The 15,652-nt window shown below is 42.4% G+C and overlaps 1 pseudogene across 1 annotated transcript; it reads right to left on the bottom strand.

The window, feature by feature from the left end:
* Positions 1 to 8,209: 8,209 nt before the first annotated feature.
* Positions 8,210 to 9,935, bottom strand: LOC111543113 (annotated as a pseudogene). Its single transcript, XR_002731756.3, has one exon. The product of XR_002731756.3 is annotated as an actin, cytoplasmic 2-like (transcript).
* Between the last annotated feature and the right edge of the window lie 5,717 nt (positions 9,936 to 15,652).

The following is a 15,652-nucleotide window of genomic DNA, read 5'->3' on the forward strand; positions in this document are numbered from 1 at the left end:
GCCCTGCTGAGTTCAGGTGGGGGGTAGGTAGCGTAGACGTGCAAGTGACTTGGCACAAAGTTTCTTCCTCAGTGAAGAAAGGAGGGCTTCTCTCAACCATCCCGGTGGAGAGAGGAGGACAATGGATGCCTGTTCAGCTGTTGTCAGGGGCCTTCATGAAAAACACAGGTCTATAACAGGGAGGGTAGAACCCAAATTCTGGCCCATGTGCCACCCTCAGCCCACCTCAAAAGATGTCACCACCTCCCTGTCACTCTTACATATGAGAAAGGGATGGGGATTGTGTATGTGACTTTAGACAAGTTACTAAAGTCCCTACAACTCAGTTTCCTCTCCTGTAAAATGGGCATGAAAATCTACCTTTGTCAAGAAGACTTAATAAGATAATAACAGTAACAATTATTATTGGAGGGCCAGTTAATGACTACATTCACAAGTTTTACTGCCACGGGACCTAGGTTTAAACCCCAGCTCTGCTGCTTGGTAAACTTATGATTTTGGACAAGTTTTTTTAACCTACGCTTTGGTTTGCACATCTATTAAATGTAAAGGATGATAGTATCTGTCTCATAGAGTTAGGAGGGATTGAATGAGAAACAGCATCACGTGCTATGTACATAGGGAGTCCTCACCCAAAGCTCTTTATGCATCAGGCCCCACATGGAGCACCTGGCATTCATACCCTCGGTCTTCATGATGGCACCTTCATTGTTACCATTCTTCAGAAATAATAGCATTTATGGAGTGCTTATACTGTGTCAAGAGCTCTTGTAAGTCCTTTACACTCTTTTTTTTTTTTTTTTTTTTTTTTTTTGAGATGGAGTTTCACTCTTGTTGGCCAGGCTGGAATGCAATGGCATGATCTCAGCTCACCGCAACCTGTGCCTCCCAGGTTCAAGTGATTCTTCTGCCTCAGCCTCCCCAAGTACCTGGGATTACAGGCATGCACCACCACACCTAGCTACTTTTATATTTTTAGTAGAGACGGGGTTTTACCATGTTGGTCAGGCTGGTCGTGAACTCCCAACTTCAGGTGATCCGCCTGCCTTGGCCTCCCAAAGTGCTGGGATTATAGGCTTGAGCCACTGCACCTGGCCAAGTTCTTTACATTCTTATTTAATTCTCTCTATGATCTTATGATGAAGGCACTGATATCCACATTTTACATGTGAGGCAACTAAAGCCCAGAAAAGTTAAGTCTTTGGTACTCAAAGCATGTTATATGCACTGCAGCATCTGCATCTGCATGCCCCGGGAGCTGGTTAGAGATGCAGAGTCTCAAGCGCCCCCCTGACCTACTGAAACAGAATCTGCCCTTTAACAAGATCCTCCCTTCATTCTCAGCACTTTAAAGTTTAAGAAGCACTCAAGATCAAGGGCCTGATATATCCCTAGCAGGGCTATGATTGCAGAGCACATACTTTTAACTGCCTCTGTGTATGAAATGCCCATCAAAAAAAGAAGTGCTCAAAGCATATAATTTTCCTTCCCCCAGCAATTCATTTGACTGAGATTCCTCCTCTGTTCCTGTCCACAGTCCATTCTTACCCACTGTGCTGGCCTTGCTGTTTTTGATAGAATCTCCAGGTATTGCTGCTATGCTCCAGGTTTTGATAAAGTTCTACCCAGGGTCATTCCAAAGATCTCTATTAAAAGTGCTTCTGAATAAGCTATAATGTGATTTCCAGAAAGGCAATTATCTCAGGAGCACATCAGTGTTCTGAGAAGCAGCCACTCCTAGCATTACTGGGAGTAACAGGATGGTCTCAGACAGGCATGAGAGCCAGAAGCTACCATGTGGATAATCTTTCCCTGATAATGAAGGCAATCAGGAGAAAAGAAGAGTTGAAATGCTGAAAGAGAAGAAGAAGGATGGGAAGTGAGTTTAATGTTATTATTTGAGCACCTGGATCAAACCATACCTGATGCTCATATCCCCTGGACTTTTCAGATGCATGCAGCAACAGATTTTTCTCTTTCTCAAACAAGCTTAAGTTGAGTTTCTTCACTCTCCACTAAGTGACTGACTGAAAAATAAAGAAAATGTAATAGACATGTATGTAAAGTCCTATATTTAATTTTTTTTGAGACAGGGCCTCACTCTGTCACCCAGGCTGGAGTCTAGTGGTGTGATCACAGCTCACTGAAGCCTCAACCTCCTAGGTTCAATGGATTCTCCCACCTCAGCCCCTCCAAGGTAGTTGGTACTACAGGTGTGTACCACCACACCTGGCTAATTTTTTTGTATTTTATTTGTAAAGATGGGGTCTCACTATGTTGCCCAGGCTAGACAACTCCTGGGCTCAAGTGATCCTCCTGCCTCAGCCTCTGAAAGTGCTAGGATTACAAGCATGAGCCACCATGCCCAGTCACTATTTGTTTCAAAAATGCAAATGCACAGGGAGAAAGAGAATAGTTTGGAGAAGAGATAATATAATAGAAGTTTGAGAGCCTTAATTAATCAGCAACTCAGTATGTGTAAATACAGGGGAAGGGCAAAATCTGCTGTCTATGAGTTTCTGTTTAAAATGGTAGAGGAAGCACATATATTTATTGCCCATCCAATCCCCAGAAATCTCTTGGAAATTACACAGAAAGTCATCAAAGGAAATATATATATATATATAATAGCCCTGGAACCCAATAAAGGGTATCAACAGCCGTCTAGAAAATCCAAGTCACTTCTGGAATGCAGAAAGAAGATTAACAGAGAAACTAGAACTGATATGGCCTCAACAGAAAACATGGACAGATGAAGGCTACAGCGGATGTGGGAGTCATTCTTTCCAGCCGCGTCTAAGAGGCAATTCAAGCTTAGAGTCAAAAACTATAAAAAGAAGTGGGCAGAAAGTCTTTATTGCACCTTCACACTTGCATGATAGCTTGGTTTGTGGAAATTGATTCAGTGTTTTGATGGCATCACTCCATTGCTTTCTAGCTTCTAGAAGCCTCATGTCATTCTAAATTCTGACTGTTTTATGTAAACTATATATTCTCCTGGAAACTTTTAGGGTTGTTTCCTAAAGTTCCTGTTTGTCTCAACTGCTCTGAGCTTCATGTATTTGATTCCTTATAAATCCTTTCAATCTAGAAATTCATATCCTTCCATTGTGGACATTTTTTCTTGAAGAGAGTGTACTAGTTCATTCTCGTGCTGCTAACAAAGACATACCCAACTGGGTAATTTACAAAGGAAAGAGGTTTAATGGACTCACAGTTCAGCATGGCTGGGGAGGCCTCACAATCACGGCAAAAGGCAAAGGAGAAGCATAGGCACGTCTCACATAGTGGAAGGCAAAAGAGAACTTGTGCAGGGGAACTCCCGTTTATAAAACCATCAGATCTTTTGAGATGTATTCACTACCATGAGAACAGTATGGGAGAAAGCAGCCCCATGATGCAACTATCTCCACCTTGCCCTGTCCTTCACATGTGCTGTTTATTATGACTCAAGATGATATTTAGGTTGGGACACAGGAAACCATACCAAACAGCTTATTTGAAACTTTCGTCCCCTATATCTATCTCACTGTTTCCTCCTATTATTTGAAGGATATCTACTAGTTGGACCTTGAGTCTTCCAAAATGATGCTCAAATTCCTGTTTTCTTTCTCTACAATTTTCTATCTCTTTGACTTTTTGGCTCTATTTTTCTGGGAAATTTCTGCAACATTATCTTTCAACACTTTTATTTATTTATTTTTCTTTCCATTGACATGTATTTAATTTCTGAGAGGATTTTTTATTCCTGAATGTTTCTTTTCTATTACCTCCTGTTTTCTTTCTTTCTTTCTTTCTTTCTTTCTTTCTTTCTTTCTTTCTTTCTTTCTTTCTTTCTTTCTTTCTTTCTTTCTTTCCTTCCTTCCTTCCTTCCTTCCTTCCTTCCTTCCTTTTCTCTCTCTCTCTCTCTCTCTCTTTCTTTCTTTCTTTCTTTCTTTCTTTCTTTCTTTCTTTCTTTCAGACAGGGTCTCACTCTGTTACCCAGCCTGGAGTCCAGTGGCACGATCATGGTTTACTGCAACTTTGACCTTCCTAGGCTCAGGTTATCCTTCTGTCTCAGCCTCCCAAGTACCTGGCTACAAGTATACGCCAACATCTATGGCTAATTTTTGTATTTTTTGCAGAGATGGCGTTTCTCCATGTTGTTCAGGCTGGTCTCGAACTCCTGTGTTCAAGTGATCTTCCTGTCTTGGCCTCCCAGAATGCTGGGATTACAGGCATGAACCACCATGCCCGGCACCACCTTGTCTTGTTTTATGAATACAATATCTTCTTTTATCACTCTGAAGATAGTATTTTTGTTCATTTTCTTCTTATTTCCTTCACAGTCTTTTTTCTTATTTCCTTTTTTCTTTATTGTTTTTCTTCCTTTTTCATTATTTCTTTTTCTCTCTCAGCTCTATCTCTATCTCTATCTCTATCTCTATCTCTATCTCTATCTCTATCTCTCTCTTCCTGTTTGAACAGTGGTTCTTAATAGGAAGAGATTTTAGTCCCGAGGGCAATGTTTGGAGATGTATTTGGTTGTCTGTCACAACTGGGAATTTGCACTACCGGGATCCAGTAGGTAGAGGCCAGGGATGCTGCTAAATATCTTACAATGCACAGCACAACAAGGATTATTTAGACCCAAATATCAGTCGTGTTGAGATTAGAAAAACTTTGTTTAGAGGCTTTTCTCAAACGTCTTATTGTCCTTGATTCCTCGCTTATATTTTAGGGGAAGCACTGAAAAGTGTGATTGGATTGATTGTGTGATTATGAGTGGAGCTTGCTGGCTGTGAATTTCATGGTGGGTTGATCTGGATATGCAGTTTCACTGTGGGACTTCTTTCTATGTTTATAGCTTTTCTCTTTGGCTAATCAGTTTATTCAGAGAAGAGTCATTCAATCTCCTGCCTGGAGAGTTTAAGTCTAGTGACCAATATTCTAGGAGCTTACAGAAAAGTGAGCATCCCAGTATGTAGAGTGTCTTCAGTACAGTCTCATACCCACCTCAGCTGTAGCTGGCATCCCTAGTACCCAATTTTCCTAGTTTGGTCTCTGCAGGGAATCTGGCCTCTAGTCATCTTCTCAGGTAGAAAGGGGATGGGAGGGTGATCTAGGATTCTAGTTACCTCTTATGATATATGTCAAACAATCTATTTTTAGTCCTACCTTCACCCCACATTCAGAGTTACCTGGTACCTATAATTATGGAGCTTCTTTCCTTTGTATCATCCCCCTGGGTTGCCTCTTGAGGAGGCTGATGCAAAGAAGCTGCTTAGATTTCAGCTGTCTCTAATCTGTGAAGTAAGCAACAAACTTTCTTTGGCATTCTAGCTTCCAAAATGTCAGTGCTACTCTTCCTGTCCTTGTGGGCTTATAACATTCTTCCTTTTTCTAACAAGATTTTGAAGAGAGCAAAAATAAACTATGAGTTTAATTGACCATGTGCAGACAGAAATCTGAATGACTTTCTTTCATAGTCATTTTCTTCACCAGAAATATCATTGATTATCTCCTAGACTGCCTGAGGACTCAGAGTCCTCTTGAAAGAAACATTCTACTTCATACGCATTCATACTCTCTAATCTCTGCAGAATTACACAATTCCTGAAGAGACTTGCAGTTCTTCTTTCAATGGGATGTGTCACAATAAGAAATGTGTCAGAGATGAGACAAGCAAATGTAGCCAGAGATGAGATAAGCAAATGTAGACGTTAAATCTCTATCAGTTTCCCATAAATGGTAACGGTGCTGGGAGAAAGTTTTCTAACAGCCTATACTTTTCTCAAGGCCTTACAGGTGACATCCTTTAAAACAGTAACCTACCCTGGCCTACAGAAGTGTATTATCTATTTTGTTGTTTTGTTACAACTCATAATCCCTAGATATCTCTCATTCAGGCCCGTGGCTAGACCCCCGCTATCTACTGGTAGTGCCAAGACATGTTGAAAAGATGACATCGAGGAAAAGAAACCAGAGAAAAGTTAACATCCAGCTCTGTTCACTTAAGGAATATCAACTAATATTTGTATTAAATATTTTGTTCCCCGTGCTGTCCTTTACATGAATTTTTCCTCAATTAAACCTCAAGACCATCTCATAAAGTTGATTCTTATTATTATTCCTTCATTTTTAAGATGATGAAGCCTAGATGAGCAAAAGTTAAATAAATAGCTTAAAGCTTCAAGATCAGGTAATCTGAGTCCAAAGCCTACAGTTTTCAACACCGCACTGCACCCCACGTTTGGACGAGGAGAAGGAAGAGTAGAGTGGCCACAGCTACAGCCAGCCTGTACATTGTCATTGTGCCTCAGGGTTTATAAAATGCTGTCACACATGTTGTAGTATTTGAACTCATTTAACACCACAGGAAGCTAGCTAATGCCAAGAGGGAAGTATCCTACACCAGAGAGCTTGGCAGAAATAAAACAAAGAATGAAACCTCTGGGAGGCTGAAAGGAGTGCTTAGGCATTGCTGTTCACTCCTATCCTTGTATGAGCCTTAGCCCTGCTGTGTCTGTTACCAGCTCAGCGATTTCCACCATAGCACGCAGTCTCGGTCTGGGTTTGCATGGAACATTGTTTCTGTTCCTGGAACAGTGGGCAGATCTTGCCAGGAGTGACGTGCTCAGGTAAGTTGAGCTGGATCCTTGCTGGCTCTCCTTGCCATGCTTTGTTTCTGAAATTGTACAGTGGAGGGTAGCATTGGGATCCTTGATTCATAGATCCACAGGCAGAAAGAAAAATGAGAAAGATTAGGGCTCAGTGTCCTATGCTCAGACAGGGCTGTATCAGATCTATTCAGGCCCAGAGGTAACTAACCTACCAGTCATAAATACTAGAGGAAAATCTTAACAAAATAACTGAGGTATAAAAGTGTAGATGTGTAAAATGTAGGTCACTATTTTGTTTTTGTTTTTGTTTTTGTTTTTGAGACATGGTCTTACTCTAGTACCCAGGCTGGAGTACAATGGCATGATCACAGCTCACTGTAGCCTCGACCTCCTGGGCTCAGGTGATTCTCCTACCTCAGCCTCCCAAGTAGCTGGGACCACAAGTGCATGCCACTGTGCCTGGCTAATTTTTGTGTTTTTTGTACAGAGAGGGTTTCACCATATTGCCCAGGCTGGTCTTGAACTCCTAGGCTCAAGCGACGTGCCTACCTCCGCCTCCCATAGTGCTAGGATCAAGATTAAGGAGTGACTGGGTAGGTCCAAGCAGCTAGCCAAACTTGGGTTCTGCAGGTCCGGCTGTGATTTTATGCCACTGGTGCTGGCGGTTGTCTTCTCCGGGTTAAATATCAATAGGGACGACTCTGGGTTTTATGGCTGTCTAAGGACCACAGCAAAGATTCAAGGAATCTCTGTGTGGTTGTCAGCCCAATTCAGGAAGATGAGGTCGGGGTGATTCTAAGAACATGGAAACACCCCTTCCGCTTCTCTGCTTCTGGGGACAGGTTGCCTCTCATTATCCACTGGGCCTTTCCTTCCCTGCCCTTTCCTCCTCTCTCTTTCCTGTTCTCTTGAAGATAAAAGTTGGAGCCTGCTCCCGTTTGTGTATGGGAGCTTGGCAAAAGATGGGAACCAATAACCAAATGCCCACCTCATATTATCTCAGGTGCCTCATAGTGGAGTTTTACAGTACTCTGTTTTAGTTTTAAGCTTACCTGAGGTACTTCTATCAATTCTTAAACAACTCTGCCATAAAGAAATCTTTGCCTTTTACCTAGCAGGTATCCTGTTTTACTTAAGACTGCATCCTCTTATTAGTTCTCAGGGAAGGGAAGTGTGATCTTTCTAGTGATTCTTTTATACATAATTGTGTGGTTACACAACCGTTTCCTGTGTTGACCATATCCCTCAGCAAGCACATGGCAAACGCTTTGAGAATAAGGATGGTGCCTTACCCTTCTTAGCTTCACCCACAGCACCTGACCGTATGATGAATATCTACTAGGTATTCAGTAAATATTTGATAGAAGAAGTGGGTGAATGAATCAGAGGATTTATTAAATAAATAATCTAACTCAGATTGTTTATCTTTATAAATCTTTTTTATTGGCAACACTTTTATTTTTCCTTACACAGTGTTGTGTTGCTGGGGCCTAATGTTCTCACATAATGGTAGAAAACCAAAATTTGTTATCATCTCTTTGAAGAATTGAGAATTCTGTACAAAAAAAAAAAAAAAAGAAAGAAAAGAAAAAGAAAAAAAACTTACATAAATTAAAAGGATGAATACATTTACAGGTGTAAATGTAAACCGCTTCCAACTCAAAGCAAGTAACAGCCCACTGTGTTCCGGTAGAAAAACATCAGCTAAGAAAGGAAACTGGGTCCTATGGCTTGGACTTTTCCAACCCTGACAGACCAGCAGGACAGAAACAACTGGTTCAGAAGCCCTTGCCAGCCTCTAGAGAAATCCCAGAACACTCAGCTCTGACACATTAATACCCTGCACAGATCAGAGACTGCTGGCCACGCAGACTTACCAAGCCACAGACTTGTCTTCCACAAGCACGTTCTTACCTCAGCCATAAAGTGACCAAGCCACACGTACTAAGGGTTGAAATCAAAGATATGTACAGGGTATTAAACAAATAACCAAGGGCAACAGTTAACTGGAATACAAGGTTAAAATTAGCAACAAGTTCTATGTTCCAGTGCTGATATCAGATACAAGCTTCAAGGACAATTTCTTTTCAAAGGCTTATTCCAGTATTGTGAGGATAGCATGAGGTGTATGCATTTTCCATGGGCAAATTTATACTTCTGAATTAACCCATGCAGCAAATGCTATGCATCTGCTATCTGCTTGCAATCCATTTAGAAACATTTGCAGTGGACGATGGAGGGCCCTGACTCATCGTACTCCTGCTTGCTAATCCACATCTGCTGGCAGGTGGACAGTGAGGCCAGGATGGAGCCAGCAATTCACACTGAGTATTTGCGCTCTGGGGGCACTATATCTTGATCTTCATGGTGCTGGGTGCCAGAGTAGTGATCTCCTTCTGCATCCTGTCAGTGATGCCAGGGTACATGGTGGTGCCACCAGACAGCACTGTGTTGGCATACAGGTCTTTGGGATGTCCACGTCACACTTCATGATGGACTTGAAGGTACTTTCATGGATGCCACAGGAATCCATGCCCAGGAAGGAAGGCTGGAACAGTGCCTCAGACACCGGAACTGCTCATTTGCCAATAGTGATGACCTGGCTGTCAGGCAGCTCATAGCTCTTCTCCAGGGAGGAGGAGGATGCAGCAGTGGCCATCCCCTGCTCGAAGTCCAGGGCGACGTAGCATAGCTTCTCCTCGATGTCATGCATGATCTTCTGCTTGGCCATGGCAGTGAAGCTATAGCTGTGCTAGGTGGGGATCTTCATGAGGTAGTCAGTAAGGTCCCGGCCAGCCAGATCCAGATGCAAGACACTGTGAGGGAGGGTGTAGTCCTTGTAGATGGGCACCGTGTGGGTGACCCCATCTCCAGAGTCCATGACAATACCAGTGGTGCGCCCAGAGGTGTAGAGGGTCAGCACGGCCTGAATGGCTGTGTACATGGCCGGGGTGTTGAAGGTCTCAAACATGATCTGAGTCATCTTCTCCCTGTTGGCCTTGGGGTTTAGCGAGGCCTCAGTCAGCAGTACCAGCTGCTCCTCCAGGGCCACACGCAACTCGTTGTAGAAAATGTGGTGCCAGATCTTCTCCATGTCATCCCAGTTTGTGACGATGCGGTGCTTGATGGAGCACTTCAGGGTCAGGATGCCGCACTTGCTCTGGGCCTCATCGCCCACATAGGAGTCGTTCTGGCCCATGCCCACCATCATGCCCTGGTGCCGGGGGCACCTGACGATGGAGGGGAACATGGCTCAGAGGGCATTGTCCCAGCAAAGCCGCTTTTCACATGCTGGAGCCATTATCAATGAAGAGCGGGGATCTCTTCTTCCATTGCCACTGGCGGAGGAGCGCAGAGCAGGGGGAGGACATGGCGCAGGGGCTGGCAGCCATGACTGAGCATCTTTATAAATCTTGTCATAAAACTGAGAAATACAACACTACATAAAAACTTTCTACCTCTTATGAAAAAAAAAATGCCTCGTTACCTGATCTGTTCTCACAGATGTCCTCAATCTCAGAGCATCAGAGAGAAGAAGAGGCCATCATTCATTCATTCAACAAACATTTATTGAGGGCCTACTATGTGCCTGTGCCAGGCACTGTAACAGGCCTTGGAAAGATAGGACAGCTCAGTGAAAAACACAGCCCAAGACCTTGCCCTTACTGAGCTTACATTTTATAGGCATTTAGTGGTTAGAAAGTACTACAGACTGAATTGTATCCACCTCCAACCCCAAACTCATATGTTGAAGCCATAATCCCCAATGGGACTATATGTGGAGACAGGGCCTTTTTGTAGGTAATTAATGCCAAATGGGGTCATAAGGGTGGGACCTTAACCCAGTAGAACTGGTGTCCTTATAAGAAGAGGAAGAGGCCGGGCGCGGTGGCTCACGCCTGTAATCCCAGCACTTTGGGAGGCTGAAGCGGACAGATCACGAGGTTAGGAGATCAAGACCATCCTGACTAACACGGTGAAACCCCGTCTCTACTAAAAACACAAAAAATTAACCAGTCATGGTGGCGGGCACCTGTAGTCCCAGCTACTAGGTAGGTAGAGGCAGGAGAATACCACGAACCCAGGAGGCAGAGGTTGCAGTGAGCCGAGATCATGCCACTGCACTCCAGCCTGGACAACAGAGTGAGACTCCTTCTCAAAAAAAAAAGAAGAAGAAAAAGAAGGAGAAGGAGAAAAAGAGATGCCAGAGACTGCTCTCTTTCCACATACACAGAGAGAAAAGACCATGTGAGGAAACAGCTAGGAGGCAGCCTCTGGCAAGCCAGGAAGACAGACCTCACTGGAGCCTCACCTTGAAGGCACCTTGATCTTGGACTTCTCACCTCCAGAACTGAAAGTAAATTTTTGTCTCACAAATACCTAGACTGTGGTATTTTGTTATGAAAACCTGAGTAGATTAATGTAAAAAGTATCAATGGCTACTGTAAGATAGAAGAGGAGAAAGGAAAGAAAGGAAATGGCTCACAAAACAGGAACACTGAATGACTGTAATCACTATTTTGAATTTTTTAGAAGTTATTTTACAAGATCCCTTATTCTTTATGGATTCCAGTAGAGGAAAATCGACAACTTTCTATGATACTCCCCTTGATTCCCTGGTTTCCTCAGCACCATCTACAGCCTTTTGCTGCATGGTTATGTCTAATGTTTATCTGCCTCCCGAGGCTCATATACCACTCCCATAGGATGTCTCGGCCTCATTCAGACACCAGCTGCTGTTGCTCAGAGGCTGCTCTAAATATAACCGCATTCCTCTCAGGGTTTTCTCTTTTCTCCAGTGAATCAAATGCTTTGATTCTCAGTTCTGGTTTTAATTGACCAACCAGGTAATTTATTTCCAAATATAAACGATCTCCCTTCTGTATTTCAGAATTGTAAAAGATAGTCTGCTCTCCTTTGACTCTTGAATTAGGTAAGCATATACCCCAGCTAATGGCCACATGGGCCTATCCCCTGATCCCTCAACTAAACTCTGGGTGTTTGTATGTGTTATCTATTGCCATTTAATAAATTACCATAAGTGTAATGGTTTCAACAACACACATTTATTATCTCCACATCTGTGGGTCAGGAATCCAGCTGAGCTGAGTCCTCTACTTCAGGGTCTTTCACAAGGATAAAATCATATTGGTGACCAGGGCTAGGGTCTCATCTGAAAGCTCGACTGGGAAAGGATCCACTTCCAAGCTCACTCAGGTTGTTGGCAGAATTCTGTTCCTCAAAGGCTGCTGGACTGAGGGCCTCAGTTCCTTGCTAGCTGTTGGCCAACAGCCACCCTAAGATCCTTGCCACATGAACCTCTTCTTGCTACACGGGGCTCTTGAACATGGCTATTTCCTTCACCAAAGGATGAAAGCCAAGAAGACAAATAGAGAAAATCTGCGAATGAGACAGTTACATGCTTGTAACATAATTATGGAAATGATAGCTCATCACCTTTGTTGTTATCCTATTAATCAGAAGCAAGTCACAGGTCCAGACCACTCAAGGGAGAGTAGGTTCATATGCAAGGAGGCAGGCATAATCGGGGATATCGGGAGGCAGGCATTATCGGGTCATCTCAGAAACTTCCTCCCACAGTACTGGTGAGCAGAAAAGAAGCCACTTGTATCCATTATTCATCCCTACATCTCTTCTGCTTACTTTCTTATTTCTTAAGAAAAGAAAGCCTCAGGAAGGTGATACTGGTTTGGTTGTGATCATCAATCTTTTAGACATCATAGGTCAATTCTATGAAATTTCTCCGGCACTCCAGACACCTCTTACCATGAGCCACTTGGATGACAAATAGGTACCCTCTACTAAACCCACCTGACATGGGATGTACATAATGTCTGCCAAAAACTACCCTTCCTTTCTCAGGGAATGAGACATACTATCGGAATTTCTCAAGCCAGAAACTAAGTTACCCTGACTCCTTCCTCTCCATCACTCTGCCTTTATGGAGTAAAATATTAAGCATGTATTTCAGAAAAAGTATAAATTATGTGGAAGGGAATCTATGAATGAGGGTAGCTATTTGTTAATGATGGAGATAGGGTAACACAACAAGGGAATTCCCATGTGATTTGGGTAAATTAATTGACATCTCTAAGATATAGTTTTCTCAACTAAGAATGGAGGGATAATAATAGTAGTCATAAATCAAGGAATTGTTATGAGGATCAGAGGAAATGATATCTGTGAAATGCTTGTATATCTTACATCCCACAAGCCCTCTATATATGTCAGCTACTATATCAGCTGTTAGAGAACCACATTATGGCTCTCATCATTTGCTCACTAACTCAATAGTGTCTTCTCTCTTACATCCTCCACTTTAGAGACTAAGAAGCTAATTATTCATTTCCCCAGTCTCTCTTGTAGGTGGGGCTTCCCAGGGGACAGAGTTCTCGAAAAGCTTTTGTTTTTCTAATGAGAACATCTTTCTTCCTTGAACAAAGATTCAGTGTCTGCAGTGTCAGCAACCATCTGTGTCCATGAGGTAGCAAGCATTTAGTTGAACATGAGTACACTAAGGATGGTCGAGTGGAATCTCTGAGAATTCTGTCAAACAGCAGAACCAATGCCAGCATCCAGCTACCTGCAGGCTCCTTGTTACCTAAGAACATGAAACCTCTCCACGTTTAAGCTACTGTTGATCAGGAATTCTGTTATTTGCAGCTGAAAGCACTCCTAACAGATATATTTGTCAGTAGTCTAGAAGTCAAATATCTGAAATGTTAAGTCCATACATTTTGGCTAAGATCATAACCTCTATCAACTCAAGGTTTGAAATCCTGTCTCTTTCCACACTGGATAACTTTTTTTTTTTTTTTTTTTTTATACTTTAGGTTCTAGGGTACATGTGCATAACGTGCAGGTTTGTTACATATGTATACTTCTGCCATGTTGGTGTGCTGCACCCATCAACTCGTCAGCACCCATCAATTCATCATTTATATCATGTATAACTCCCCAATGCAATCCCTCCCCTCTCCCCCCTCCCCATGATAGGCCCCAGTGTGTGATGTTCCCCTTCCTGAGTCCAAGTGATCTCATTGTTCAGTTCCCACCTATGAGTGAGAACATGTGGTGTTTGGTTTTCTCTTTTTGTGATAGTTTGCTAAGAATGAATTCCAGCTGCATCCATGTCCCTACAAAGGACGCAAGCTCATCCTTTTTTATGGCTATAGTATTCCATGGTGTATATGTGCCACATTTTCTTAATCCAGTTGGTCACAGATGGACATCTGGGTTGATTCCAAGTCTTTGCTATTGTGAATAGTGCCGCAATAAACATACGTGTGCATGTGTCTTTGTAGTAGAATAATTTATAATCCTTTGGGTATATACCCAGTAGTGGGATGGCTGGGTCATATGGTACATCTAGTTCTAGATCCTTGAGGAATTGGCCTACTGTTTTCCATAATGGTTGAACTAGTTTACAATCCCACCAACAGTGTAAAAGTGTTCCTATTTCTCCACATCCTCTCCAACACCTGTTGTTTCCTGATTTTTTAATGATTGCCGTTCTAACTGGTGTGAGATGGTATCTCATTGTGGTTTTGATTTGCATTTCTCTGATGGCGAGTGATGATGAGCATTTTTTCATGTGTCTGTTGGCTGTATGAATGTCTTCTTTTGAGAAATGTCTGTTCATATCCTTTCCCTACTTTTTGATGGGGTTGTTTGTTTTTTTCTTGTATATTTGTTTGAGTTCTTTGTAGATTCTGGAAATTAGCCCTTTGTCAGATGAGTAGATTGCAAAAATTTTCTCCCATTCTGTAGGTTGCCTGTTCACTCTGATGGTAGTTTCTTTTGCTGTGCAGAAGCTCTTTAGTTTAATGAGATCCCATTTGTCAATTTTGGCTTTTGCTGCCGTTGCTTTTGGTGATTTAGACATGAAGTCCTTGCCCATGCCTATGTCCTGAATGGTACTACCTAGATTTTCTTCTAGGGTTTTTATGGTATTAGGTCTAACATTTAAGTCTCTAATCCATCTTGAATTAATCTTCGTATAAGGAGTAAGGAAAGGATCCAGTTTCAGCTTTCTACTTATGGCTAGCCAATTTTCCCAGCACCATTTATTAAATAGGGAATCCTTTCCCCATTTCTTGTTTTTCTCAGGTTTGTCAAATATCAGATGGTTGTAGATGTGTGGCATTATTTCTGAAGGCTCCGTTCTGTTCCATTGGTCTATATCTCTGTTTTGGTACCAGTACCATGCTGTTTTGGTTACTGTAGCCTTGTAGTATAGTTTGAAGTCAGGTAGCGTGACGCCTCCAGCTTTGTCCTTTTGACTTAGGATTGTCTTGGCAATGCGGGCTCTTTTTTGGTTCCATATGAACTTTAAAGCAGTTTTTTCCAATTCTGTGAAGAAACTCATTGGTAGCTTGATGGGGATGGCATTGAATCTATAAATAACCTTGGGCAGTATGGCCATTTTCACGATATTGATTCTTCCTATCCATGAGCATGGTATGTTCTTCCATTTGTTTGTGTCCTCTTTGATTTCACTGAGCAGTGGTTTGTAGTTCTCCTTGAAGAGGTCCTTTACATGCCTTGTAAGTTGGATTCCTAGGTATTTTATTCTCTTTGAAGCAATTGTGAATGGAAGTTCATTCCTGATTTGGCTCTCTGCTTGTCTGTTACTGGTGTATAAGAATGCTTGTGATTTTTGCACATTAATTTTGTATCCTGAGACTTTGCTGAAGGTGCTTATCAGCTTAAGGAGATTTTGGGCTGAGATGATGGGGTTTTCTAAATATACAATCATGTCCTCTGCAAACAGGGACAATTTGACTTCTTCTTTTCCTAACTGAATACCCTTGATTTCTTTCTCTTGCCTGATTGCCCTAGCCAGAACTTCCAACACTATGTTGAATAGGAGTGGTGAGAGAGGGCATCCCTGTCTTGTGCCAGTTTTCAAAGGGAATTTTTCCAGTTTTTGCCCATTCAGTATGATATTGGCTGTGGGTTTGTCATAAATAGCTCTTATTATTTTGAGGTACGTTCCATCAATACGGAATTTATTGAGCGTTTTTAGC

This window comes from Piliocolobus tephrosceles, chromosome 5 (genome assembly GCF_002776525.5).
Source record: "Piliocolobus tephrosceles isolate RC106 chromosome 5, ASM277652v3, whole genome shotgun sequence".
Taxonomy (NCBI): Eukaryota; Metazoa; Chordata; class Mammalia; order Primates; family Cercopithecidae; genus Piliocolobus; species Piliocolobus tephrosceles.